General features: G+C 39.7%; 1 long non-coding RNA gene across 2 annotated transcripts; it reads right to left on the reverse strand.

Annotated features, from left to right (window-relative positions):
* Window positions 1-14794: 14794 nt before the first annotated feature.
* Window positions 14795-21645, reverse strand: LOC117802995. 2 transcript variants are annotated; one of them, XR_004626525.1, is made up of 4 exons: window positions 21545-21645; window positions 17895-18136; window positions 16495-16650; window positions 14795-16001 (listed from the first exon to the last, which is right to left on the reverse strand). It is a non-coding gene; the product is annotated as an uncharacterized LOC117802995 (long non-coding RNA). The 2 variants fall into 2 exon arrangements; XR_004626524.1 differs by having other exon boundaries at window positions 17895-18139.
* Window positions 21646-24774: the final 3129 nt, after the last annotated feature.

Raw genomic sequence — 24774 nt, forward strand, 5'->3', positions numbered from 1 at the left:
TATCTGTGTAAAAAAAAGACAAATGATGCTTCAGTTTCAGTATTGCATGAACAATGATCACTTTTGTAAATTACATGGACAGGACTTAAGTTTGTTATTTTCTAAGTAATTCATTAGTAAATTTGTAGCAAAGATATGAAATTATTAGGAACCAAAATATTAGGCAATTTTATTCCATTTTGATACCCAGTTTTACAACTAAAATGATTTCCTGAGGAATAAATAAATATTCCAGGCCAGGGCATTCAGAATAATAAAGCTTTTAGGTTACTCAAGGTCTAGTCAAGATCTAGCTGAATATGAAAACATTGTAATTCCCAAATGTTTCAGAAATTTTTCACTTTTATTTGCTAAGACCTGAATTTAATATTTGATATTCATAAGCAGGTTCTTAATCTTTTGAGAGGACTATGCGCCCCTTTGAGAAGCTTCTGAAAGCAATGGACTATCTTTCTCTCAAATGCACATAGAACATTTATGAACATTTAAAATGGTAATAGAATTTTAGGACCCTCCATCTGCCAGCCTCCACCCCACCATCCCCTCAGGGCCTAATGCACACAATCAAACGGTGCTCTAAAGTTGGTTTGATAACATGTTTTGAGATAAGGTAGTGATTAGGCCTTCACTACAAATACTTATAATATGGTATTTACCAATTTCTAACTTGGGATCATTTGTATAACCTGAAGACTTTGATTTACTACCAGCTTTGGAAATAGAAACCACACTAATCTGAAAGAGTAAGAAAATGGTCAACACTGAATCCTCAAGACAGTAAGATTTCATTTCTTGGAGGTGTGATGGAGTGTGTCGGGGAAGGATTTTGGCAAGCTACCCAGTTATTTGCAGTGGATAAGAAAATCCAAGAAGTGAATAAGGAAGGAATCCTTACAATTATCCATCTACCAAAACACTTGATTCTTTTTTATTGTTGCTCAGATATGACAAATGTTATCAGTAGATCATTGTCTAAAAGTATATCAGTCATCGTGACCAAGAACAGTTGAAGATGATGAGAAATTAGTAAACTCAGTATAGTTCACAGTTGACAGCATTTTAGTAGAAAATTGGAGGAGAAGATGCTGGGGTGGGAGGAAGGGAATTCAAAAGGTATTTTTCTCCCTACTTAACTCAGGGAGGTATTTTGTTGTTTTGAGTGTTTTCTAGTCACCCACTACAGCAGAGCAGTCTTTGACTACTCTGCCAATGAGACTGTGCCTCCACTCCCCCACATCTACCCCAGCTTCTTTAGGGAAGCATGTGGATTTCTTAACATCTCAACCTTACTATTAGGTAAGGGTGCTGTATCGACATGGAGGGCCCTCAGGGCCCTTAAAAGAGCAGGCAGAAATCCTTAAAGAAGTTTGAAGTTCTTTTAAGATTTGATTCCAGTGAGTCATGATTTGTAGTCAGACATCAAACCGTTACCTACATGTTCAAGCTGAAGAAAGCAGTGGGAATCTCCTAACTGGCTGGAGAAGACAGGAGGAAAGTCAGCTCCCTCCCCCACCCCACACCTCCAGAAGAGCTTTAATGAACCTTCAACAGTAGCAAATGGAGAGACTGTGGGTGGAAATTCCCATAACTGGTGAAAAAGGGCCTAAGTCCAGTGTAAGTATCTGCATTTGATATTCCTTTTCTTGTAGACGTGTATGACTTAGAATGTTCTGATCTTCACATCTGAATCTGATCCACCCACCCCGTCTGGTTGGAATGTAGTTTGAGTTAGTTATTTTTTCAGGAATTTGTGTTAAATCATTCTGTGTGAGTAAAAGTAAGGACTGAAAAGAAGACTTGAATGAATGGACACGGAACTGAGAGGAGCTCCAGCCAGCATCCCACAGACCATTCTACCTGCCACTAGAAAATGTGAGCGCTCTCTCTATTTACCGTGTTGATCATCAGGCCAGGATTCATAAATTGTGTTAGATGCCTCACAGGGATGAGACAATAATAGGACAGAGTTGGGGGCTGATGATTTCAGACAGAGACTCTTAAGTAAATTTTCCCCATCCTCTGGGTTCCAGTAGTCTGTGCTCAGAAGTTCTTTTTGGTTCCTCTTGTTTTTGTGCTAGTTTTGACTTTCGGAGACTTAGCATGGGGAGAGTTACCTTACTTCTGTGTTGCCTTAGTGCTACAAGGTTATGTTGTGTTGCTGAGGTTTCCTGACTTCTTCCTTCCTATAAAAGGGTACTGGGAGCTCCATAACGAAAAGAAGTCTCAATGGTACTGTCTCAGAATATTCTTGACCACTGAATGCACTTCAAACAGGTCTTGTACCCAATGAGGTAAGTTCAGTGGGTTGTAGCTGATTTGATTATAGGAGGAAAAACATTACAACTAACAAACAAAAAAGTAGGGGAAAAAAGTGTGGAGGGCACCTAACAAAATGACAGGGGCTCTGGTAAAACAACCAAAGACAAAAGCATATCTTCTGAAGACCAAAGGTCCAACTTTAAGTACTTGCTGGCACAGCCCATCTGAACTTGAGGAGTTTAGAATAGAGCTCCTACAATAGGTAGCCGAGCTTTAAGGTGATTCAGTGCAATAGGGACCTGCTATTGATCTCTCAGGCTCTGCGCCTTATATCCAGTGTGGGGCCCAGCCCAGCGTATGGGGTGATATGAATAGAAAACACGCATCAGTGTGTCTCGATTGCTCACTGCTGTGTGATCCAGCATGAGAAATATGTTGTGGTGCCGCATATTTCTCAACCTGATGCCTTTTTTTGTCTTTGTCATTTTCTTTCGCCATTTGCATCCTATTTCATAGTGTCAAAGTGAATTTTTGTATCACGTCCTGTCTGTCCATTATGAACTGTAGGATCACAGTTCCAGCCTTCCATGAATTCTGTAGTTTGGGATCCTTTACCTGAGTGTTATTTTGAGCTTTTCCTTATCCCAGTGTCACTACACTGTATTCATTCAGGTGGGGAAACAAACATGTAGGTGCTTGAACATGCCCCACAGACACGGTTGTAGCCCTACTATTTGTGACTGTCATTATTGACACTGCAGACTTTACAGACAGAGCATTATGCTCTCAGAGGACTTTAAAAATATGTATATTAAGCAATTAACTTTCTGGAGTTATCAAATCTTGCTGGGAAATTAACTTCCAAGAGCTCTGAATTGGATGGAATTCCATCTGGCTTCAGAGCACAATGAGCCTATATGAAATGGAGCTTTGAAATGTTTTTCTTGTGCAGAAATATGAACTAGAAAAAAAGTGCTGATCCAATGCTAAGTTTTCTCTGTGTACTGACTCAGTTGCCAGAATTATAATGAAAACTGTATTTTAGTCTAACAAATGTATAGAATTTTTTATGTAATAAATAAAATTTTATAGGAAAGAATGTCATTGTCTACTGTGTTGGAACACTTTCTCATGCCCAGGGTGGTGATTAATAGTAGTGGAAGGGAGGAAAATAATTTTCCCCCTACCCTTCTGAGTTCTTAGTTGAGACCCCGTAACAGAAGACAGATTAATGAGAGAGAAGCATGCAGGAATTTATTAATATGTATACCTCATGTATACATGGGAGATACCCAGGGAAAATTGAGTAACCCCCCCAGGTGGCCTAGAATTCAAGCTTAAGTACCATTTTACCAGGAAAGGGGAGAGGGATGAGGTAGGTCTGTTAGGGGAGAGGAGATGATTTTTAAGAAAGATGAGTGAGCCCTTAGAAGCATAAAGGAGAAGTAAGTTTGTGAGCAAGTTTGCCTGGGTGTGTGTTCTTGTCTCTTGTGATAAATCAGTTCTCCCTGGTTGATGAACCCTCCCAAGGAGGGAGTTGATGACAATTGAGTTCCTTTTGGAGGATCTGTCTTCAGGCAGATAAGGAGAGTTCAGAGAAGGCCTCTTCCTGCATTTGCTATTTTTCAAGTACCTACAGTTCAAAATGATCAATATGACAAAATGGCATTTTGGGGGTGGCATGTTTTGAAATCCTATAGTCATATTTTGGGGTGGCATATTCTACTCAATAGAGAGTGATCCTGGGCAGCAGCTTGGCTTTAGATTAGATCATTATGCTGCAAGGGTTCCCTAGAATTTCCCAGCTCTTCCTTTCTAGTGCCTCTCAGCATATCCTAGGGTCCTTGAAGTACAAAATATAAAAGGGCTACAAACTAAAGAAGTACAAAGTTCATCCACTGCCTGACCAGGCTTGAGTCTGAGTTGCCCTGTGAATGCTAAGGTTGCAACTGAATTAAGTCATTAGGTAGAGTAGAAAAAACCTGTTGGGTAAGGTTTACGATGGAAAACACTTTTGCCGGGTACAGTGCCCTGCACATAACTTGAAGCCTAGATATGGGCTTAGTTAGTGGCTTTGTGAAACTGTGGCATGCCCTCATTTATGCAGTGGCTGTGCCCCATTAAACTTGGAAAAATCAAGCTTGTTTGAAATGAATTATATTTTTAAATGATACTGAGGACTAAGGAAGGGGATGTTCATAAGTGGAAGACCTTTTGTAATACCAATAAACCTCTCCTAATTTGTTTCATAATTTTGGACTTTGTTTGAGAGGTTGCTGTACAGACTGCTTTTCATTAGTAGATGTGAATAATGCCCAGATCATAGTCCCAGATGTTTGCCTATACCATCTTGCCCAAAGTTGTTATAGAACATTTGTGAGGCATCCTCAGACACTGGAGGTACTTAATGTACTGAAGAATATTAATAAGTCTAGACTGTTAATTCTTTTTTTTTTTGGTGGTTCTGATGCAAATTTACACAATTTCTTGTTCTATAGCCCACCTAGTGATTAAAGAGCCTGTGAAAAGCTTCAGATCACCTAAAAGGTACCCAGAATTTTTTTTTCTCTGTTTGGCTGTGGAAAGTATACTCTGTATTCAATTTCAAATTTTAGAAAATAAAGAAAAATCTGTAGGATTTCTTTCAGGAAGAATATTATTTGTGCGCTCTAGGTTAATATGTAAGTTAGGATTGAAATTTGAGCTTCAAATAGCTGTATAGCTCAAAGCTCTTACAGGTGTTGAAAGGTTCAGAAAGAAGCCAGTGTCCTATGAGAATCTTTGGCCTTAGGTCTAGTACTGCGAAAGTAACTAATCAATGCCTCTTCACATTATTTTTTTAGTTGTGTCAAGTAGCAGTGAAAGCAAGAAGTGCCTTGTGCCTTTAATTTGATATTACACATTAACTGTTGAAATTCTGAGAAAAATAACTTTAGAAGATGCACCTCAATTAAATTTGGGTTTTCAGAAAATGCAAAACTAAGCTATTAGACCATTTCATGGACTTATCAGCAATTTCAATAGAAGTCTTAAAGCTTTCTAGATAGTTATAAGCTCCTTGGACAGGTATGTCAGTCTAGAGAGGCGACTTAAGGAATTGCCTTCAAGGCAAAACAAAAGGGCTTTAAGTCATTCGTACTCATCGTATAAATTTGCACTTGGAGATAGGATATTAGGGATTTGGGTTTGATCTGTCCATCTGCCAGGAAGGATTCTCACAGCTTACAAAATAAAACAACAAAATTAAAATTAAAAATAAAAGGCAAATGAAAATTGAGAAAAAAAAATTAGCTGTATAAGAAACCCAAGGATGAGCATAAGACTGAACTGCTAGTTTTCTGTCAGTCCTGCAAAGAGGAAATCAAGAAAGGTACATAGTCTTACATGTCTAATGAAAGGAAGCATTGACTAGAACTTTAATAAGAGTGACTGGTCAGGTATTAAAAATGAGCTATATTTAATGACTTGGTATAATGTCTATAGTCAATGAAAAAGGGATAAAGCAGTATTGACAGCCTGATCTCATTTATGTAAATCAGTATTTTTATACATTTTTAAATGACTGAAGGTACAGTAGATGCAATTCTGTAAGCACTAGTAGTAAATCGGTTAATTGAAAATTTTGGTTCATGGGAAGAATCGTTATTAATGAAAAAAGTTTTTAAATACAGGTAAATATTCATTGGCTAATCTTTGACATAGGTATAGTTCTTCTTTAGGACTGACTCCTCTGAAGTTGTCTGTTGTCTTTTTCTGCTTTAACCACACCAATAATGTAACCGCCTAAAAACGTGATAAGTCAAATATTGGTTTTTAAAAGTGGGTCAGGAGTTTAGACATGCTTATGAAGCCATCTGTGTACGGACTCCCAGATTTTTATTATTTCTTTCCATTGTTTAAAATTCTCACACATAATTTGAGAGTAATATTTTTAGTATCTTTACAGTCTTTCCAAAGCATTCAACTTAGTTTTTTTTGCAATTACTCTTTTCATACTCAGTGTTTTTATCAATGTGTATAGTATAAATAATCATACCATTAGAATAAACACTGCACCTGGCATAATATGTTGAAATAAGCACACCTGACTCTTGCTAAGTATAATCCACTGATGCTGAGAACAGAGTACACGTGCTCCCTGGGAACATTCAGCCCGCTATGACATCAACCAGTCCCTTCTACAGGGGAGTGCAGAATGTCAGTTAATCTGGCAAGATGGTGAAGTGGAAGTCAGCTAAGAAAGCCACCCTTTTTACATCAAAATGATAATTATGGTTATCTCTGCATTATGGGATTATGGGTGATTTAATTTTTTCTTTGTTTATCTGTATGTTTAAAATATTCCTGTATAGTTTCTTACTATGAAAAAACACAGTCACATTAAAAAGCAAATAGGTAAGTATAATAAGATGATAGTAACTAAACCCATATGATAATAGATTTAATGGAGTAGAAGAGAGAGTTCCCAAAACAAATTATATTTTTATAAGAACTTAATAAAAGCTAAGGATATACCTCAAATGAATAAGGAAAGAAAGAGTTCATTTAATAAACGATGTTTAGGACGATTGGCTTTTGGTTTGAAAACAAATCTAAGTCAAATCCAAATGGATTAAGGATTTTTTTTTAATTAGATGAGGGAAAGATCAGGGGAAGGAGTGGGAGGGATTTAATAAATTTAGACGGATTAGGTAAAAAAAAAAAAAAAGCATAGACTACTGGGAGTTGGTAAGATCCATGTCTCACATTTTGTGGAAAATGTAACAAGTGAGGCCCATTTCAGATGCATTTGCTAAGCACATCTACAGCATTGTGCTGGGTGTGTTCACTTTAATTCAACAAGCGTTTCCTGAGACCTCCTCTGGTCAGCCAGATCTATAATGTTGGAACCAGTGGTAAATATTCACTCCCTGATCTGAAGGAGCTCACAGCCTAATGAGGGAGACAGCAGGGAGGATTAGGATGAGAACAGGGTGCTTTGGGAGCCCATGAGGAGGTACTGGAGTCATTAGGAGAAGCTACCTTGAGCTGAGACTTGAAGGATGAGCAGGAATTAGCCAGGTGATGAAAGAGGAGATGGTGGGAGGGGGAAAGATTCTACTCTGAGGAGTAGGAGCGATCAGACAGCAACATGAAAGAACACCACTAGTTCAGCATGTCCTAAGCGAAGAGTATGTGGAGATGCAGCAAAGTGACTGTGGTGAGTTGACTGTGACCCTGGAGAGGATACAGGAGTCTTGCCTGTGCATTCAGACCTGAACCAAGAGCTGTCAGAAGCCTAGGACAGGAAGAGGGAGACCTGGGAGTGAGGAGGAAGGGGAAGAGGAATATTCCAAGGTGAAATCTAACAGGCCTGGTGACCAATTAGATCTGGGGAACAGGAAAAAGAAATCATGGAGCTCTACACTCAGAGTGGTGCATGTCACCTCTGCATTTAAAGATAGGGGCCTTCACTGGATGGTCAAGTTCATCCAGGCTCTGCTTCTCTACTTCACTGAATATCTGAAATATTTACCTTTTCTTCTCAATGCTATGTAACATAAAATTTCTGCAGTGATAAGAAGGAGTCAGTTGGAGAAGAGTTTGAAGGTCCAAAAATTCTTCTCTGTGCCAACAAAATATTTATTTTTTTCGCTCCCTGATGAAAGAAATCCACCCAATTTCTGGTTTCAGTTTAGAGATCCCAACCTAACAATGGCTGTGTGGTTTAGGTAACTACGGGCAGACTCCATCTCAGCGGCTGTAACTCTGTCCTACTAATTGTTACCTTTATCATCTGTGCACTTCCACACTAACAAGAAATAATGCAATATATATGGTGTATTTGTATGTTTACATATTCATGCTCTCCTTTTTTCCAAAAAGGCATGTATACAATAAGATAATTAAAAATAGAAAAGCAAGGGTGTCTAACGGGCTCAGTCGGTGAAGCATGCAACTCCTGATCTTGGGATCATGAGTTTGAGCCCTATGTTGGGTGTAGAGATTATAAATAAGTAAACTCTAAAAAAAAAAAAAAAGGAAGACCAAAGGATAAGCAAGAAGAAACAAATATGTTAGATTCTAGGACTACTTGAAATTTGAGCATAATAAGGCATTAATATTTTGAGCTTCCTGACAACCTGAAACGAAAGGAAAACACCAAGATTAATAGACTTTTATTCTGTGATGGAAGTAAGTGTATGCTTTAGGTGACTGTGAAAGCAAAATTAATCTGCATATGACTGTCACATTGGGGTTTGGAGGTGCTGAGCTGATAAAGTCCCAACATGTAACTTCCTGAGTCTTCAACTGAATGTGTGACTTTATCCTTACCCAGATCTTCCTCTACTAGGACTTAAAAGACACATTCTTGGGGCACCTGGGTGGCGCAGTCGTTAAGTGTCTGCGTTCGGCTCAGGGCATGATCCCAGCGTTATGGGATCAAGCCCCACATCAGGCTCCTCTGCTATGAGCCTGCTTCTTCCTCTCCCACTCCCCCTGCTTGTGTTCCCTCTCTCGCTGGCTGTCTCTGTCAACTAAATAAATAAAATCTTGAAAAAAAAAAAAACACACTCTTAAGTATTAATAAAACAGAAAGGAGTCTTCATTTATTCCAAAGACATTTACCAAGTCCTATGTTAGCTAAGGATACAAAAATGAGAGATCCAGTCTTTGCCTTACAAAGTCTCACAGTGTTTAAGAAGGCAAGGGGGTGATCAGATGATTGTAATATAGTGTGCCAGACACTCTAATGGAATTCACTCAGGAGCAGCATGCAGACTACTTGAAGGTGGGAAGGGCAGGGCGATGGGATGTGGTGAGGTAAAGAAACCTTTTGAGAAAGGGAGGTAGTGTCTCTGCTCCAAGCAGAGGGAACAACATGCATAAAGAAATGACATGTCTGTGAATCTGTCCCAGAGGACAGGTGTGGGGACATGAAATTGGAGAACTAAACAGAAATCAGCTCTTGAGGGTCTTGTGTGCCATGCTCAAAGACTTGATTTTATGCTAAAGAAAATGGGGACTTACTGAAGAATTTTAAGCAAGAGAGTGCTTGATGATTTGCACATTTTAGGGGGAAAAATCACTGTGGTAGCAGTGGGGAAACTTACCCAACCTGATAAGGAGTATTTATGAAAACCTCATAGCTAATATCATACACAGGGGTGAAAGACTCAGTTTTCCCCCTAAGATAGTTTAGAAGAGAAGCAGGCTTATTCTTGCCATTTCTATTCAACATTATACTGAACGTTCCAGCCAGGGCCATCCAGTAAGGAAAAAAAAAAAAAAAAAGGAACAAAGCACCCAGATTAGAAAGAAAGAAGTAAAATTATTTCTCTTCCCAGATGACACAATCTTATATATAGAAAATCATAATGAATTCACACCTACACAATTAGATTTAAACAAATTAACTATTGTTTGTGGGATATAAGATCAACACATAAAAATCAGTTTTATTTCTATCTTAAGTTTTATTCCTATCTAACACATAAAAATCAGTTTTATTTCTAATCCAAAAAGGAAATGAAGAAAACAATCCCATTCACAATAGCATCAAAAAGAATAAAATCCTGGGAAATAAATTTAACCAAGGTGGTGCAAGGTGTTTACATTAAAAACTACAAAATACCATTGAAAGAAATGAAAAGAAGATATAAGTAAATGGGAAGACATTTATGTTCATGGGTTGGAAGAGTTAATTTTTTTTTCAAGTAGGCTCTATGCCCAACGTGGGGCTTGAACTCACAACCCTAGGATCAAGAGTCACATGCTGTACCGACTGAGCCAGCCAGGTACCCCTGGAAGAGTTAATATTGTTAGGATGATAATACTACCCAAAGTGGTTGAGAGATTGATTCAATGCAGTCCTTATCAAAATCCCAATGGCCTTTTTTTTTTTTTTTTTTGCGGAAATGGTGATTCAAAAATTCATATGGAGTTTTGCAAGGAACTCCATTTTGCCAAAAACAATCTTGAAAAAGAATAAAGCTGAAGAACTACCACTTCCTAATTTCAAAACTTACTACAGAGTTATGGTAATCAAAACAACATGGTACTGACACATGGATAGAAAGAGAAATCCATGGAATAGGATTAAAAGTATAAAAATAAAAGCAGGTATCTATTGTCAACTGTTTTTCAGCAAAATTGCCAAGACTATTCAATGAGGAAATTTACCATTTCCTTATCATTTTCAATAAATGATGCTTGCACAACTTGATATCTACATGCAAAAAAAAAAAAAAGAGAGAGAGAGAGAAGGAAATTGGACCTTTACCTCACATCATATGCAAAATTTAACTCAAAATGAAGCAAAGACTCAATGTAAAAGCTAAAACTATAAATCCCTTATAAGAAAACATAGTGGTAAATGTTCATGACCTTGAATCTGGCAATGTTTTCTTGGATATAACACCAAAACACAAGCAACAGAGGAAAAATAGGTAAATTGGGCTTCATCAAAATTAAAAACTTGGCTTCAAGGGATACTATTTTTTTTAAAAGATTTTATTTATTTATTTGACAGAGATAGAGACAGCCAGCAAGAGAGGGAACACAAGCAGGGGGAGTGGGAGAGGAAGAAGCAGGCTCATAGCAGAAGAGCCTGATGTGGGGCTCGATCCCGTAACGCTGGGATCACGCCCTGAGCCGAAGGCAGACTCTTAACCGCTGTGCCACCCAGGCGCCCCCAAGGGATACTATTTTAAAAAGTAAGCAAAGACACCCCACATAATTGGAGGAAATACTTGCAAATCATATACCTGATAAGGGTCTAGTATCCAGAATATTTCAAGAACTCTTAATACTCAACAACAAAAAGACAACCCAATTTAAAAATGAGCGATACACTTGAATAGACATTTCTCTAAAGAAGATATTTTATAAATGGCCATGAAAGACATGAAAAGATGCTCAGTGTTATTAAATATTGTTAGAGAGATGCAAATCAAAACCACAATGAGATATGACTTCATATCCACTAGGACGACTATAATCAGACAGCCAATAGCAAGCATGGATGAGAATGTGCAGAAATTGGAACCCTTATATGTTAGTGATGAAAATGTAAAATGATGCAGACCCTATAGAAAATAATTTGGCAGTTTCTTGGTACATGCTCAAGCATAGAATTACCATATGACCCAGCAATTCCTCTCCTAGATATATACCCAAAATAATTAAAAACAGACATTGGGATACAAATTTCTACACAAATGTTCATCAAAGCAATAGTCACAATAACCAAAAGGTGGAAACAATCCAATATCCATTGACTGATGAATGGAGAAACAAAATGTATGGTATGCCCATACAGTGGAACATTATCCAGCCATAAAAAGGAGTTAGGTACTGATAATGCTACAATATGGATGAACCTTGAAAACATTATGCTAAACACAAAAGGCTATATATTGTATGAATACCCGTATAGAAAAATATCCAGAATAGGCAAATCCATGGAGACAGGAAACAGATTTAGTGGTTTTCAGGGGCTGGGGGGAGGTGTGGGAGGAAGGGGCTACTGCTTAGTGGGTATGAGGTTTCCTTTTGGGATAATAAAAATGTTCTGGATTATATAGTGGTGATGATTGCATAGCTTTCTGAATGTACAAATGCCATTGAATTTTTTACTTTAAAATTATTAAAATGGAACATTTTATGTTATATCACAATTAAGAAAAAACTAATGACACTGGTAGATATTATTTATTTAACTTTATTTTGAAATTTTAGAACTTACAGAAAAGTTGGAAGAATGGTACAAAGAATTCTTATATACCTCACACACTCAAATTCCCAAAATGTCAGCATTTGTCACATTTGCTTTATTATTTTCTCTCCCTCTCGCTCTCTCTGTTGCTCTATATTTGTCTGTCTCTGTTTCTGACTCTGTGTGTGTGTGTGTATTCTATAGACTATTTAAATTTTTACAGTTGTCCCACTAATGTCCTTTATGAAAAATAATTCTGGTCAAGACTGCAATCTAGGATCACACATTGCATTTAGTTCCATGCGTCTTTAATATCCTTTAATTTAGAACAAGTCCTCAGTCTTTGTCACTTACAACCTTGACATTTGTTTTAAGAGTCAGGCCATTTATTTTATAGAAAGTCCTTCAATTTGGGTTTAAGTTTCCTCATGATTAGATTAAGTTATGCATTATTGGTAGAGATACCACAGAAATCATGTTGTGTTCTTCTCAGTGCCTCATATCAGGAGGCACATAATATCTGCTTGTCCATTATTGGTAATGTTAACTTCAATCATTTGGTTAAGGTGGATCTTCCTGGTCACTCCACTATAAATTGGCTATTTCTCCCTTTGTAATTAAAAAGTATCTTATGGGGAGATATTTTGAGACGATGTAAAGACCCTGTTTCTCATCAACCTTTCACCCACTGGCTTTAGCATCTATTCATGATTCTTCTCTGAAACCAGTACTACTGTGGATTTTGCCTAATGGTGATTTTCTAATACCATCATTCCTTCTACATTTATTAGTTGGTGTTCTACTGTAAGGAAGAACTTTACCTTCTCTCCCACTTATTTATTTATTCATTGGATATTGAAGTATGGATTTTTTTTCTATCATTATCTTTATGCCCCAATTGTCTCCAATTTGCCCAATAAAAGCACATCCACACTGTCTTCTGTCTCCTTTGGACCTATCTCTATGAGCCTTTGAGTACTTCCCTGTTTACTGACACAACCCAGATTTTCCAGGCTCATCTTGGGCTTGCCCTGTCTCAGCTCTGTAATCACTAATGTCTTAAAGGAATCCTGGTTCCTTTTAATGGAAATTGGTATTTAGAAACCAAGATCTGGGCACTAGAAGTACTCATTGTGGTAGCTTTTATTGAAAATACAGAAAACTGACTTTCTACCTAATGGCACTATACAGTGCTTTTTTTGCTGTTTTACTGGAAAGGCAATATAAAAATACTGAAAATATTCTACCTTGTGCCAGTTCTATTTTTATTTTGTATACATTATTTCTAGTTCTACATGGGAATGAACATGTGCATATACATATATATATAGTTATATACATATAGTTATATATGTATAGTTATATATATAATTATAGTTGTTATGTATACAAAGTTGCAACCATATGTCATATCACTGTGTCTTCCTTTTTTCATTTACATTAAATCCTGATCCTAAATATGTTGTCATGCTGCTGTAAGGGCTTAATCCCTCTCCTTTCAAATGGCTACCCAGTGTTCCACGGAGTGGCTGTGCCCTTCTCTAGTGTGGGCATGTAGTGGCTTTTAGGTTTTAGCTGTTCAAAGATGGTTCTGAAAATCTAGCATCTATGTTTTTTCTTCAGTTGTATTTGTTCCTCTGGATAAATTCCCAGAAGTCAGAAAAGATTTTTTTTTTAAGTATAACACAATTTCTTTTCCTCACTATCTTTTCAACCTTTAATCTTTCACATTTCTTTCTCCTTCAAGGATGCCTGGAGCTCCAACAGTGCATTGGAGTTTCACTAGTCTTCATCAAAGTCGTAAAGCAAGGAGTGCCTGCCGGGTGCCTAATTCTGTGCTATGTGGTTTGGAGCTGTGTGCTTGTGCACGCATGTATATGCATTTGACTGCTCACCACAAATGTGCAAAGTAGGTCTGACGGAGCAAACTGAGAGACAAAGAGGTTAAGGAGTTTTTCTGTTGACAAATGGCAGATCCAGGATTCAACCTGAGGTCTTTTTTACTCCAAAGTCCTTGAACTTTGTTTGCCACACGAAAGCACTCCATACTGCTGTGATGTGTTTGCTGGGCTGCCACACCTGCTCTCTGCATTCAGGTCATATCTCCCATTTTTCTTCCGCATTAGCCTGGTTCTGGGAGTCCTTCCTGTTTATCTAAATTATAAAAGCCAAGGATCTTAGGAGCTAAGCAGACCTGAGAAGAAATATGGGTGGAATAGTCTTTAATTGAAGGACCAAACCTAAGGCTTGCTAATTAATTTCAACCCAAGGGAGAGAGGAGGCAGACGCCAGATGTGAGTAACAAAAACCCCCAAAATAACAGTTGCTGAAATAAGACAGAAGTTTATATTTCTCACACATTGCCCTAAAGCAATGCATTACAGTGATTAATTAGGAGCGTGAGCTCCAATTCAAGCACACCTGTGTCCTTTAGGAGCCAGATGATCTTGGGCTTCAGCCTCTCTAGGGCTCTGTTTTTCCACCTATGTAGTAGAGTAATAGTGTCCAACGTAAGAGTGTTTTTATGATTATTAACGACATTATTACATGTAAAATGCATAGAGCAGTTCCTGGCACATAGTGAATGTTCAGTAAATATTAACTCTTGTTCTTGGTCTTTGGCCTTAGTCTTGGACAGTTAATATTTTTGCCACTGATGTAGATGAAGAAGTGGAAAGACAGGTGCCTGGCTGGCTCAGCTGGTAGAGCATGTGACTCTCGATGTTGGGTTTGTGAGTTCAAGCCCCATGTTGGGCTTGGAGCTTACTTAAAAAAAAGAAAAGAAAAGAAAAGAGAAAAGGAAAGAAAAGAAGGAGGGATGGAGGGAAGGAAGGAAGGAAGGAAGGAAGGAAGGAAGGAAGGAAGGAAGGAAGGAAAGGAAAGGAAAAGATTAGCCAAGACTACAAATTGTCCCCCATATCCTTTCAGTCTTTAATGGTGACATTTACCTGATTTTTAGATGGACATATAGCCATTCTGAACAAAGACTACATTTCCCATCCACCCTTGCAGCTAAGTTATGACTATGTGACTCAGTTCTGGCCAGTGGGATGTAAGTGGAAATGACATGTAATTACCAGGAAATGTGTAAAAGGAAGGGCCATTGCCTCTTCCTTGATTTCCTCTTCCTTGCTGGCTGGAATTCAGACATGATGTCTAGAAGTCCAGCAGCCATCCTGGACAAGGCAGTGACCTTGAAACTGGCAGAACTTCATAATAGAGTAACAAGGTAGAAGGTGCCTGCATCCCTGATACTTTGGCACGTCATATCAACCCTGGGCTGACAACCTCCAGACTTTTTTTTTTTTTTTTGAGAGAGAGAGAGAGAGAGCAAGTGAGTCAGGGGTTGGGGGTGGAGGGGCACAGGGAAAGAGAGAAAGAGAATCTTAAGCAGGCTTCTTGACCAGCATGGAGCCCGACATGGGGCTTGATCTTATGACCCTGAGATTCTGACCTGAGCTGAAATCAAGTCAGATTATTAACCAACTGAGCCACCCAGGCACCGCCAACCTCCACACTTCTTGAATAAACTTGTTCTATGTCAGTAACTGTTACTTGGTTGGGTTTTTTTTTCCCCATTATACCTGAACACAATCCTAACTAATACTAAAGATAGATCATATTTTAAGGTGACTTAGAGCTAAAAATGCTAGCTGTGTAGTTCATTGGGTAACATTAGCAGAGCTCAGGAGCAATGGACTAAATCTGGCAGCATGGAGTTTAGCAATGATTATGTGAAGTACTTCCTTGGGTCCATAAAACCAGCCTTGCAATGGCCTGAATGAGGTTGATATGGCCTTGGGGTCTTCTGAATGGAATGTCTAATAAGGGATATGGCAGAGTGGCTTTCACAGGGTATATATTCAGTGGTGTGTGTCCCCATTGCCCTACCTCTTCCCCACAAGCATCAGAGTTCAAGGCATGCTCTGTATAAATTGACGGTGGGATGTTTCAGTTCAAGGGATTTGGGGCTCAGTTAAATAGCATGGTGTACAGCAGGAAGAAGGCGATGACTCTGCATTCATTTTTATAGGTCAGTCTGCACCTGGAATATAAACAAATGGGAGTGTTTTCAAAGACAAGTCTGCAAAAGACATGTACTTGGAAAAGAGACATCTGGGGGTGGGGAAAGTGAAAAGAAACGATCACTGTATTCAATTATCTGAAGGGATGTTCCAGAGAAAGAAGAGTTTCTATAATCTTGTCCTAAGCCCCTGAAGGGTTCTAATGGTTAGAAAGACAGATTTTATCAGCCAATTCACATGTTAATCATCTATTACCATCAGGCTCTGGCAGTGACTGCTAATTACCCTACCCAATATCTGTTCTGCCCTTCTTCCTCAGGAGTTTAACCCAGATATTCTGGTCAACAAAGCGCCCAAAGAAAACACCCACCTTCTCATACTGAAGTTTGAGGTGATCATGTGACATAGTTCTTGCCAACAAGATAGGAGGTGAACTATAAGGGGGAATTCCAAGTGTTGCCTTGTCAATATAGGTGCCTTCCAAGCTCCTGGTTTTCCCCAGCCTCTGCCTACCTGGAATGCGGATGCGATGCGTGGAGAAGCAGCAGTAATCTTACAAACAGGAGAAAGAACCACGCTGAAAGCTGGCAGAGCAGAAAGACAGAAGGAGCCTAGCCCCTGGAGGACGTCCTCACATCCTTCATTTGGGCTTGCTGTCTTCTGGGCTTCCTGTTGGATAAGAAAGATGAGCGCCTTCCTTGTTTAGGCCACTGTAACAGGTTTCTTGACCATGCAGGTGACGGCTTAGTCCTATCCCAGGCACCATGCTAACTTGGAGGGGTCAGGGAAGGCCCTCCTGTGGAGTCACTGGCTTTTCCTGCCTGTCAGGATGTGAGGAGAAAGTTCCTAAAAACTGGAACATTCCTAAGATGGACTGAGCTCCAGGGAAGGAAGTGATCCCCTTGACCCTGAGGAATGCATACAGAGGCTGGGAAGGACTCTTGCAGCTGCAATGTTGTAAAGCAGGATTGAGTGTGGAGTGAGAAGTTGGACTCAATGAACTTTAAAAGTCCATTCTAGAGCAAAAACTTTTCAAAAGTCAGAAAGGTAGTTAAAAATAAAAATAAGTGGGCTCAGGGTATTTAAAGTGTTGGTCACTGAACAGATGGTGGGTTTCAGCTATAGACTGCACTGGAATACACACTTTCCATTAGTTTCTAAAAAAGCACTCTCCCTGAACACCCCCGGGTAACCACATCATGCCAATTTTAAGTTTCTAATGGAATTTTAGTTTATGTTTTCTTTGTGGTAATGTAATTTATCCCGTTCCTTTACTACTAGGGTTTTTATTTATCTTCGATTTGCAAAGTTAACATGACAGTAGAACCTATGCTCAGCAGCATTTTGATTTTCAGATACTAATGGGTTTATTATTTTTGTCCTTGTTTTAAAATAATGGATATATTATTGTCTGTGTTTTAAAGAATGGATCTTGGTAACAAGATTCCTTTTTGACTATATGTCTTGTAAACTAACCATTAGGGATCAGTTTATTGGCAGAATTTCTGTAAACATGGGAGTGTTTTTTAAGGGAAAGGAGGACTTTTTTCCTCTCATGATGGAAGCCAGGTTCTTTGATGGGGTAAATATAAGAAAAGATAGTTCCAGTCTTTACTGAGTGCTATGTCAGATCCCTCAGTGGTGATCTCAAGCCTGAGGATGTGCTGCCTGACTTTGTGAAGGCACCCAGGGGGTGACTGGTGAGCTGTCAGGGCTCAGTAGATGTTTGGTGAATGAACGAACAAATGAGTCCCTTTCCAGCCTATCTCCCAGTCAGGGCTGTGCGATGATATCCTATGGTCTGTGCGGGTGCAAATCAGTGTTTCTCAAAGCGCCTCACAATGGAGGGTTGAGGGAGGATAAAAAGGTGGTGCTTAAAATGGAAATTGTTTATTCAAGGCCCTACTCCATACCTACTGAATCAGATCTCTGCAGCTGGGGCTCAGGAATCTGCATTTTAACGATCCCTGCCCTCCAAGTGACTCTCCAGGGTAATAAACTTTAGAACCACGGGCCTGTGTATTGGCTGTTCCTGTTGAAGCTTCCACAGAGGGATGGGACCTTAGAGAGCATCAGGAATTCCAGCTGGAGCAGGATTTGGGGTGGTCATCCTCGAGAAGGCAGCCATCGCAGAAACACTTGTCTCTGACGACACCTGCTGGTTGACACAACAATTAGCAAACGTTCAACCCCTTCAGACTATAGAATTGTTTTCTCTTATGGGGCCCACAATACTGTGGGTGCTGCATTCTAGTGTTTGAATTCTAACAGCAATGAATAATATACCCAAAGCCCCAGGTATTGGGGGGGGACACCTGTTTTCACATTTCTATCCTCTTTTCACTAGCTTTGGGTAGAATCAATAGATTCTTGAAGAATATTGTCCTTCAATTATCTTATATGTTTCTTAGAACAAATATTCTTATCTCATGCTCATATGAAACATTGACAACTTTTGGATGTCCTCTGCAAGGGTTTACTGAAACTTCAACTAGGGAACTTATTCTTTGTGGTTGTTTGAGGGAAATAAGGAGAAGCCAACATTTATCTCTCATTGAAGACTCCAAGAAAGATAAAGAAAAAATGTTTCAAGATATCTTAGCAATTGATTCCTTTCCCTACTGCACACCTACTCTATGCCAGCCCTCCTCTCAGGGAGCTCACAGTTCAGGGGTGGAGAGGGGGCGGGTGTGGTCAGGGCCATGGAAGAGTGTGTGACATGTAGAAGCAGCAAGGGGATAGAGATGGAATCCAGGAATAAGATGAAGCCTGGGAAAAAGTCCTTCTTCCAAATCCTACATTGACATTCCCAGGGCAGAAGTTACCAGAATAGAGACAGGTATGTGCTAAAACATAGAGTTGTGAAATGCTATCTGGGGTGTCCACACTGGGATAGGGGTAGCCTCCAAAGAATTTGCTCTTGTGAAGTATGAGGCTGCAAGTGAGGGTGATGGGGCCAAGGAAGCAGGCCAGGCCTCATCCACCTGCCAAGAAGCTTAGATTTCATCCTGTAGGTGTAAGCAACCACTGAAAAGTTTAAATTTAAGATTTACTTTTTATCAAATTATTTATTTCATTGGACTACCAATGCAGTAAGTACAGGACTTCCTTTGTAACTAACTAGTCAAATCTGAGTGCAAATTCCTGATTGAGATTATATGTAGTAGTTGAGAATTTTGTGCAGATTCAACACAAAAAGTTCCAGTCCTTTTGGAAAGTCTCTTAGTATTCTGATAATTAGATTTGACCTGTGTCTTTTAACACGGGGTTCTTTTTATGTAGGTATGTGGCCAAGCTGGATTTCTGCACCTTTTTTTTTAAAGATAGATTTTACTTATTTGTTTATTTGTTTGTTTGTTTTAGAGAGAATGCAAGAGGGGAGAGGGGCAGAGGGAGAGGAAGAGGGAAAGAATCTCAAGCAGACTCCACGCTGGGTGTGGAGCTTGAGGTCATGATCCCAGCAAAAACCTAAGGTTGATGCTTAACAGACTGAGCCATCTAAGCCCCCCATCTGTGCCTTTCATTTCAGAGCATCTGCACTGCCTTCTCTTCCTGTCCTTACAGGACTCTCCATGAACTTTGCCTATCACAAACACCCAGGAAAATCCCACAGGTATTCATGCCAGGACCAAAAGCTAACAGCGGTTCATATTCAGAGCCAGAGGCAGGAAATAAACGGATTCATTATTTTGTGCATAATTTTTCACCTTTTAAAGATATTAAGGATCAGGGTGCCTGGGTGGCTCAGTGGATTAAGCATCTGCCTTCGGCTTAGGTCATGATCCCAGAGTTCTGGGATCCAGCCTCACTTGGAGTGCCCTGCTCAGAAGGGAGCCTGCTTCTCCCTCTCCTGCCCCTCCCGCTGCTTGTGCACTCTCTCGCTCTTGTTCTCTCTCTCTCTTGCAAATGAATAAATAAAGTCTTTAACAAAATACTAAGTGTTAGTGGATATATTTCCATGTTGCTTTTCACAACAGTGTAAGGTGCTCCGCTTTTGTTCATGCTACAGAATCAACACCTTTCCTCATGAAAGATGGACAAACAGAATCTCTTTGTCTCTCCCTCTTCCCTTCTGCTCCATCTTCAGCCACACCGTGCATATCTTTACACATTTGGCCTGGTCTAGCAGAAAAAGCATGGACCTGGAAACTGATGGACTTGAATTTGAATCTTGCCTCCTCCCTGCCATTATGTTGTCAAGTCACTTAGCTTTTCCTCTTTTTTACCTGGGCACAGGAGCTAATAACACCTTCTCTTGAGGACTGAGTGAGAAAAATATGTATAAAATGACTGAGACCAGTGCCCAAAACACAGCAGGTTCTTAATAAATGTTAGCTCCTTTCCCTTTTTTCTCTCCTTCCCTCAATACCAATGAATCATCAAAAGACCAGGAAGCACACAGCATTCAGACTGCAACAGTGGTAACTGGCTATTAGTTCATGCTGTTCTGTGCTGTTCTATGGGGTCTACCTCTGAAACAGGTTAATTAAATAAGAGACCTTTTCTTAGCTTACAGATTTTCTGTCCCAATCTCTCTGTAAAGAGTGTGAGCTCTTTCAAGTATGGAGTCTGATGGTCATTAACCAGCTGTCCCGAGAGGAATCCAGTTCTGTCAATATTTGCTCACTGCTGGACACTGTCCATAACTCTGATGTGATCCCCAAGCCAGGCTTTCTTGACCCATGGGTGGGGCTGCCCCATCTGCACAGATAAGAGCTTGTGCCTGACTGGCCCGACCCCAAATCAGGAGAGGGTCTCTTAGCCACTCAAGCCCAAGAGTGACTTTCTTATTAACAGGTATTACCTAACACACTGAGGGTGCTTGTTTGCTAGGCAAGTCAACAGCCTAAAGGACATTACTCTCAAAGATTTGGTCCAAAGTTAATCTTTGACTTAAAGAGATAACATTTGTGGGGACAGTTCCCCCAAATTGTATATAGTCTGTTCTATTGTACTCACCTACTCTTAATGTCCTGGAAATGCTGAGATATTGGCAAATTGTGCCTAAACAAAGTTTGGCAGTGGGCATGACAATCAAAAGAAGGCCAAGTGACAAAAGATTGAAAAGCCACAAAGGAAAAAGACGCGGAAGCTGAGGAACCCTAATGTCGGCACACGGACGCGTGGTAGGAGATGTGCTGGTTTGCACAGCTTGAGTACTCCCCAACAGCATTAATATAAACCATATAAACGCCTGCCCAAGGTCGGCTGTACCCAAAGCTGGTGACGCCGTGGGGAGATAACAACGGCACTCGAACATTACTCTGCTTTATTTGTACTTGAAGGATTTTAAAGTATGTTCAGGGCAATTTTAATTTTCGTGTTTAATAAGCTCAAAGGGTTGGAAAGGAGATGGTGCTTTCACTATAGTTTTACAAAGAGAGTAACTTTCAGGAAATACATGAGTCAGGAGAAAGAGCCTTTGGACAGACCATATGCCCCAAGCTGGGATTTAAAAGCTTTGAACTATATTCCAGGAAGCATCTTGTTTGCTCTGGAACTCCTAACTTACAGAGACACCCAAATGCTAATTATCAGTAAAAATTAATTTAGTAATCCCTACCTTCTAACCAGGTTAGGAGTCCTCGTAGAAGGCAGCCTGTTTCCACGCCACCTGCTCTGACAGTTGGAGAGCAGAATCTGGTGTTTTGCACCTTCCATAGTACTCTCTCCTCTGTCTTTTGAAACAGCTGGTGCTCGTGCTTTCTGAAACCTGTCAATCATTTGCTCAGAGGTCTCTTCTCTCTGCTAGTATTCAGGACAAATGCCACAGTCCCCAGAGCCCATCCAATCCGGGATTCCCTTGGTCTGGATGGAAAGCATCCTGCTGCCTGCAGCACTCCAACATTGTGGCAGGAAGAGAGGGGAGACACCAAATGTCCTGTTTAACTTCTTGTTAGAGTCAAGTCATAGGACTTGATTAAATAAAGGTCATGGTTATCTGTAATTTCTATTATTTACAAAAGGTTGGCCTCCTATAGGAAATAGAAAATTAATGTTATCTCGAGATTCTTAGTTTGTTCTGGAGACAGATATGTGTGCATGGGGGAGTTAAGAGTGGAGTTACAGAGACTCTTTCCTTTCACTGGGAGTCACACATTCCTTTTGTATACATCTCTTTCTTTTCTTCCAAAGTAAGGAAGTCTGCAAAGTTGAGCTGATTACAGGCAATATAATATTTATTTAAATAGCACAGTCTAGATAGATCTTCTTTTGGGTTGCTTTGATATCCCAGCAAGCAAAGAACTGCAAAGACTCATTCAAAGGCTATCCATATAGATAGCATAATTTTGGTGCATAAGAAGTGTTCAGCAGATGTTGAATGAACTAACAAGTATCTAGAGTTCCAGAGGTGTAACCACATCATATATTTTAAGATGTTGAGCCTTTAAAAAATCATATATTTTAAGATGTTGAGCCTTTAAAAAATCATACCTGGGAATGGTTCCTCTGGTTTTCAAATACATGGTCTGATAAATAAGATGCATTAATATTTTATGAATCAGATGTGCTAGTATGGTGTACATTGTTTCAGGAACAGCCACCATTTACTGAACACTTACTAAGTGAAAGTTACTGTAGTGGTCTTTATGTGGATTATCTCTTTAAATCCTTATAGGAATCATGAGGCATTGAATTGTTCCCATTTTATTTATTTATTTATTTATTTTTAAAGATTTCATTTTTAAGTAGTCTCTACACCCAATGTGGGGCTTGAATGCACAACCTTGAGATCAAGAGTCACATGCTCTACCGACTGAGCCAGCCAGGTGCCCCCAGTTCCCATTTTAAAGATGAGAACACAATGACTCAGATCAGAGGACCTCTAGCAGGTTACTAAAGTGTTCGAGCTACAGTCATTAGCAGAACTCTGGATTATGGGGGTTTATATAATAGCTCATGTTCACAAGAGAGATAAACACTCATAATCCAGTCTTTCTTTAGATTCATAATACTCCAGTTATCTCCTTATAATTCCTTTGGTGCCTGGGTATGTTCTTATTACTTCCCAGCCTTGTATAGGGCCCAAGTCTTCCAATAACTAGCATTAAATGCAGTGTGTGCATGCTGAAATCTTTTACTAGGTGCCAGCTGAGAGGAGACAAGATGGTGCTGTTGAGTTGGACCTTCCTATCTGAGTAACAAACATAAGGACGTCCGCCAGCACCTCTTTTAACTCAAACTCAAAGTCAAATCTAGCAACTTAGGTGCTCAAGCCAGGTAGTAGGAAATGTACTTTAAATCAAGAGTTTAGGGGCTGGTCCTAGTGTGCACAAAGGGCCTCATGCCCTGATCTAGGGTATCCTGCTCCATCCTTCTCTGTCACCTGCCATGACACAGACTCCTTGCTAGGGCAATCCTGCCTCAAGTCCTGGTGAGGTGATGCGGCCACCGGCCAAGAGTAAAATTTGTATCGTATTTTAAAAGCTCATTGTGAAATAATACTCCCAATTATAGTTCCTTGGGGGCAAAGTCTGGTCTCAGTGTCCTATTTGTGGTCTGCACAAAGGTAAACATTTTCCCCCAAAACTCTTAGAGTGCCATCACCAATCTAAATGAAAAAGGAATTTTAACTTATTTAAATTGCTATCCAGAGCTAAAGAAGAAGTTTGGGGCAGAATATCCAAGTCACCCAATTCAAAATTCTGGAGTCTTCCATAGCTTTTCCTTCTCCCCAGTCTTCTCCCAAGCCCCAACAAGGAACAAAGCTAGGTTTATCTCAGGGCCTGTGTGGGACATAGTAGGTACTCAACAAAGTTTACTTATTGAGTGGACAAAGGAAAAGTGGGAGGGAGAGAAGGAAAGAGGGAGGGAGGCTCAGAACTTCAGTGTTCAAAATCTGCCCTAAAGTTAACAGTGTGAGGAAACAGCTGTTTTAAAAGTTATTTGGCAATGTGCATTAAAAATCTAAAGTGTGCACATCGTTTAATCAAGTTAATTCTCTATTTAGAAATTAAAGATGTGCAAAAAGATTTTGCCACAAATCAGAGTATTGTTCCTAATGAAAGAATATTGCAACTAACCTAAATGTCCAACAAGAGGGAGTCAGATCAATGAATTACAATATATCTATACCCGTTCTTCCCCTGGTCTTTCCCAGCTCAGTAAATAGCATCACTGTTAAACCAGTTGCTCAGGCTGGAAATCCAGCATCAGTCCTAAATTTTCCACCCTCTATTTCAACTATTATTCTAAATCCTCTTATTTTCCAAAATATACAGGGACTCATCTTATAGATGCATTAACTTAAGCAGGCAAGACATGCCATCAAGCCTAAAAGCCAGTGTGTGGAACAGCTATGAATGCTTTCAAGGATTTACCTGTCATAAAGAAAGGAAATATATTGTTCCAATAGCTAGGGAAGTGGGTGTTGATGACTCCATCAATGTCATGTAGGATGAAATTAACTGAGAGACATAGAGAAACATGGACAAGGAAAAATTAGAAAACAATGATATAGGGTCATACACATAAAACATACAGTACTATGCTTTATAGATGATCTATGAGACTTTTCAAAGTTAATTTTAACTATATGCAATCAGTACTGCCTTAAGTAGCACTGAGCATCAGGTCCTCACTCTTGCCCTCCTCCCTCTGACCCCTTCACAGGGCAAAAAGTCCACAGAGCTGAGGGGACATGGCCCCCCAAAGCCCACTTCCTTCCCCTGAGACCACACTGAAGAAACCCAGGCCCCTAGTACTTCCTCCTCCCAACAAGGCCTGAGTGGGTTTCTTCTCCAGGTACCTCTTCCCAAAGGCGGATCCTGGCTGTGGCAGGTGCTGTGGATG

The sequence above is a fragment of the Ailuropoda melanoleuca genome, chromosome 7, assembly GCF_002007445.2.
Source record: "Ailuropoda melanoleuca isolate Jingjing chromosome 7, ASM200744v2, whole genome shotgun sequence".
In the NCBI taxonomy this organism is placed as follows: Eukaryota; Metazoa; Chordata; class Mammalia; order Carnivora; family Ursidae; genus Ailuropoda; species Ailuropoda melanoleuca.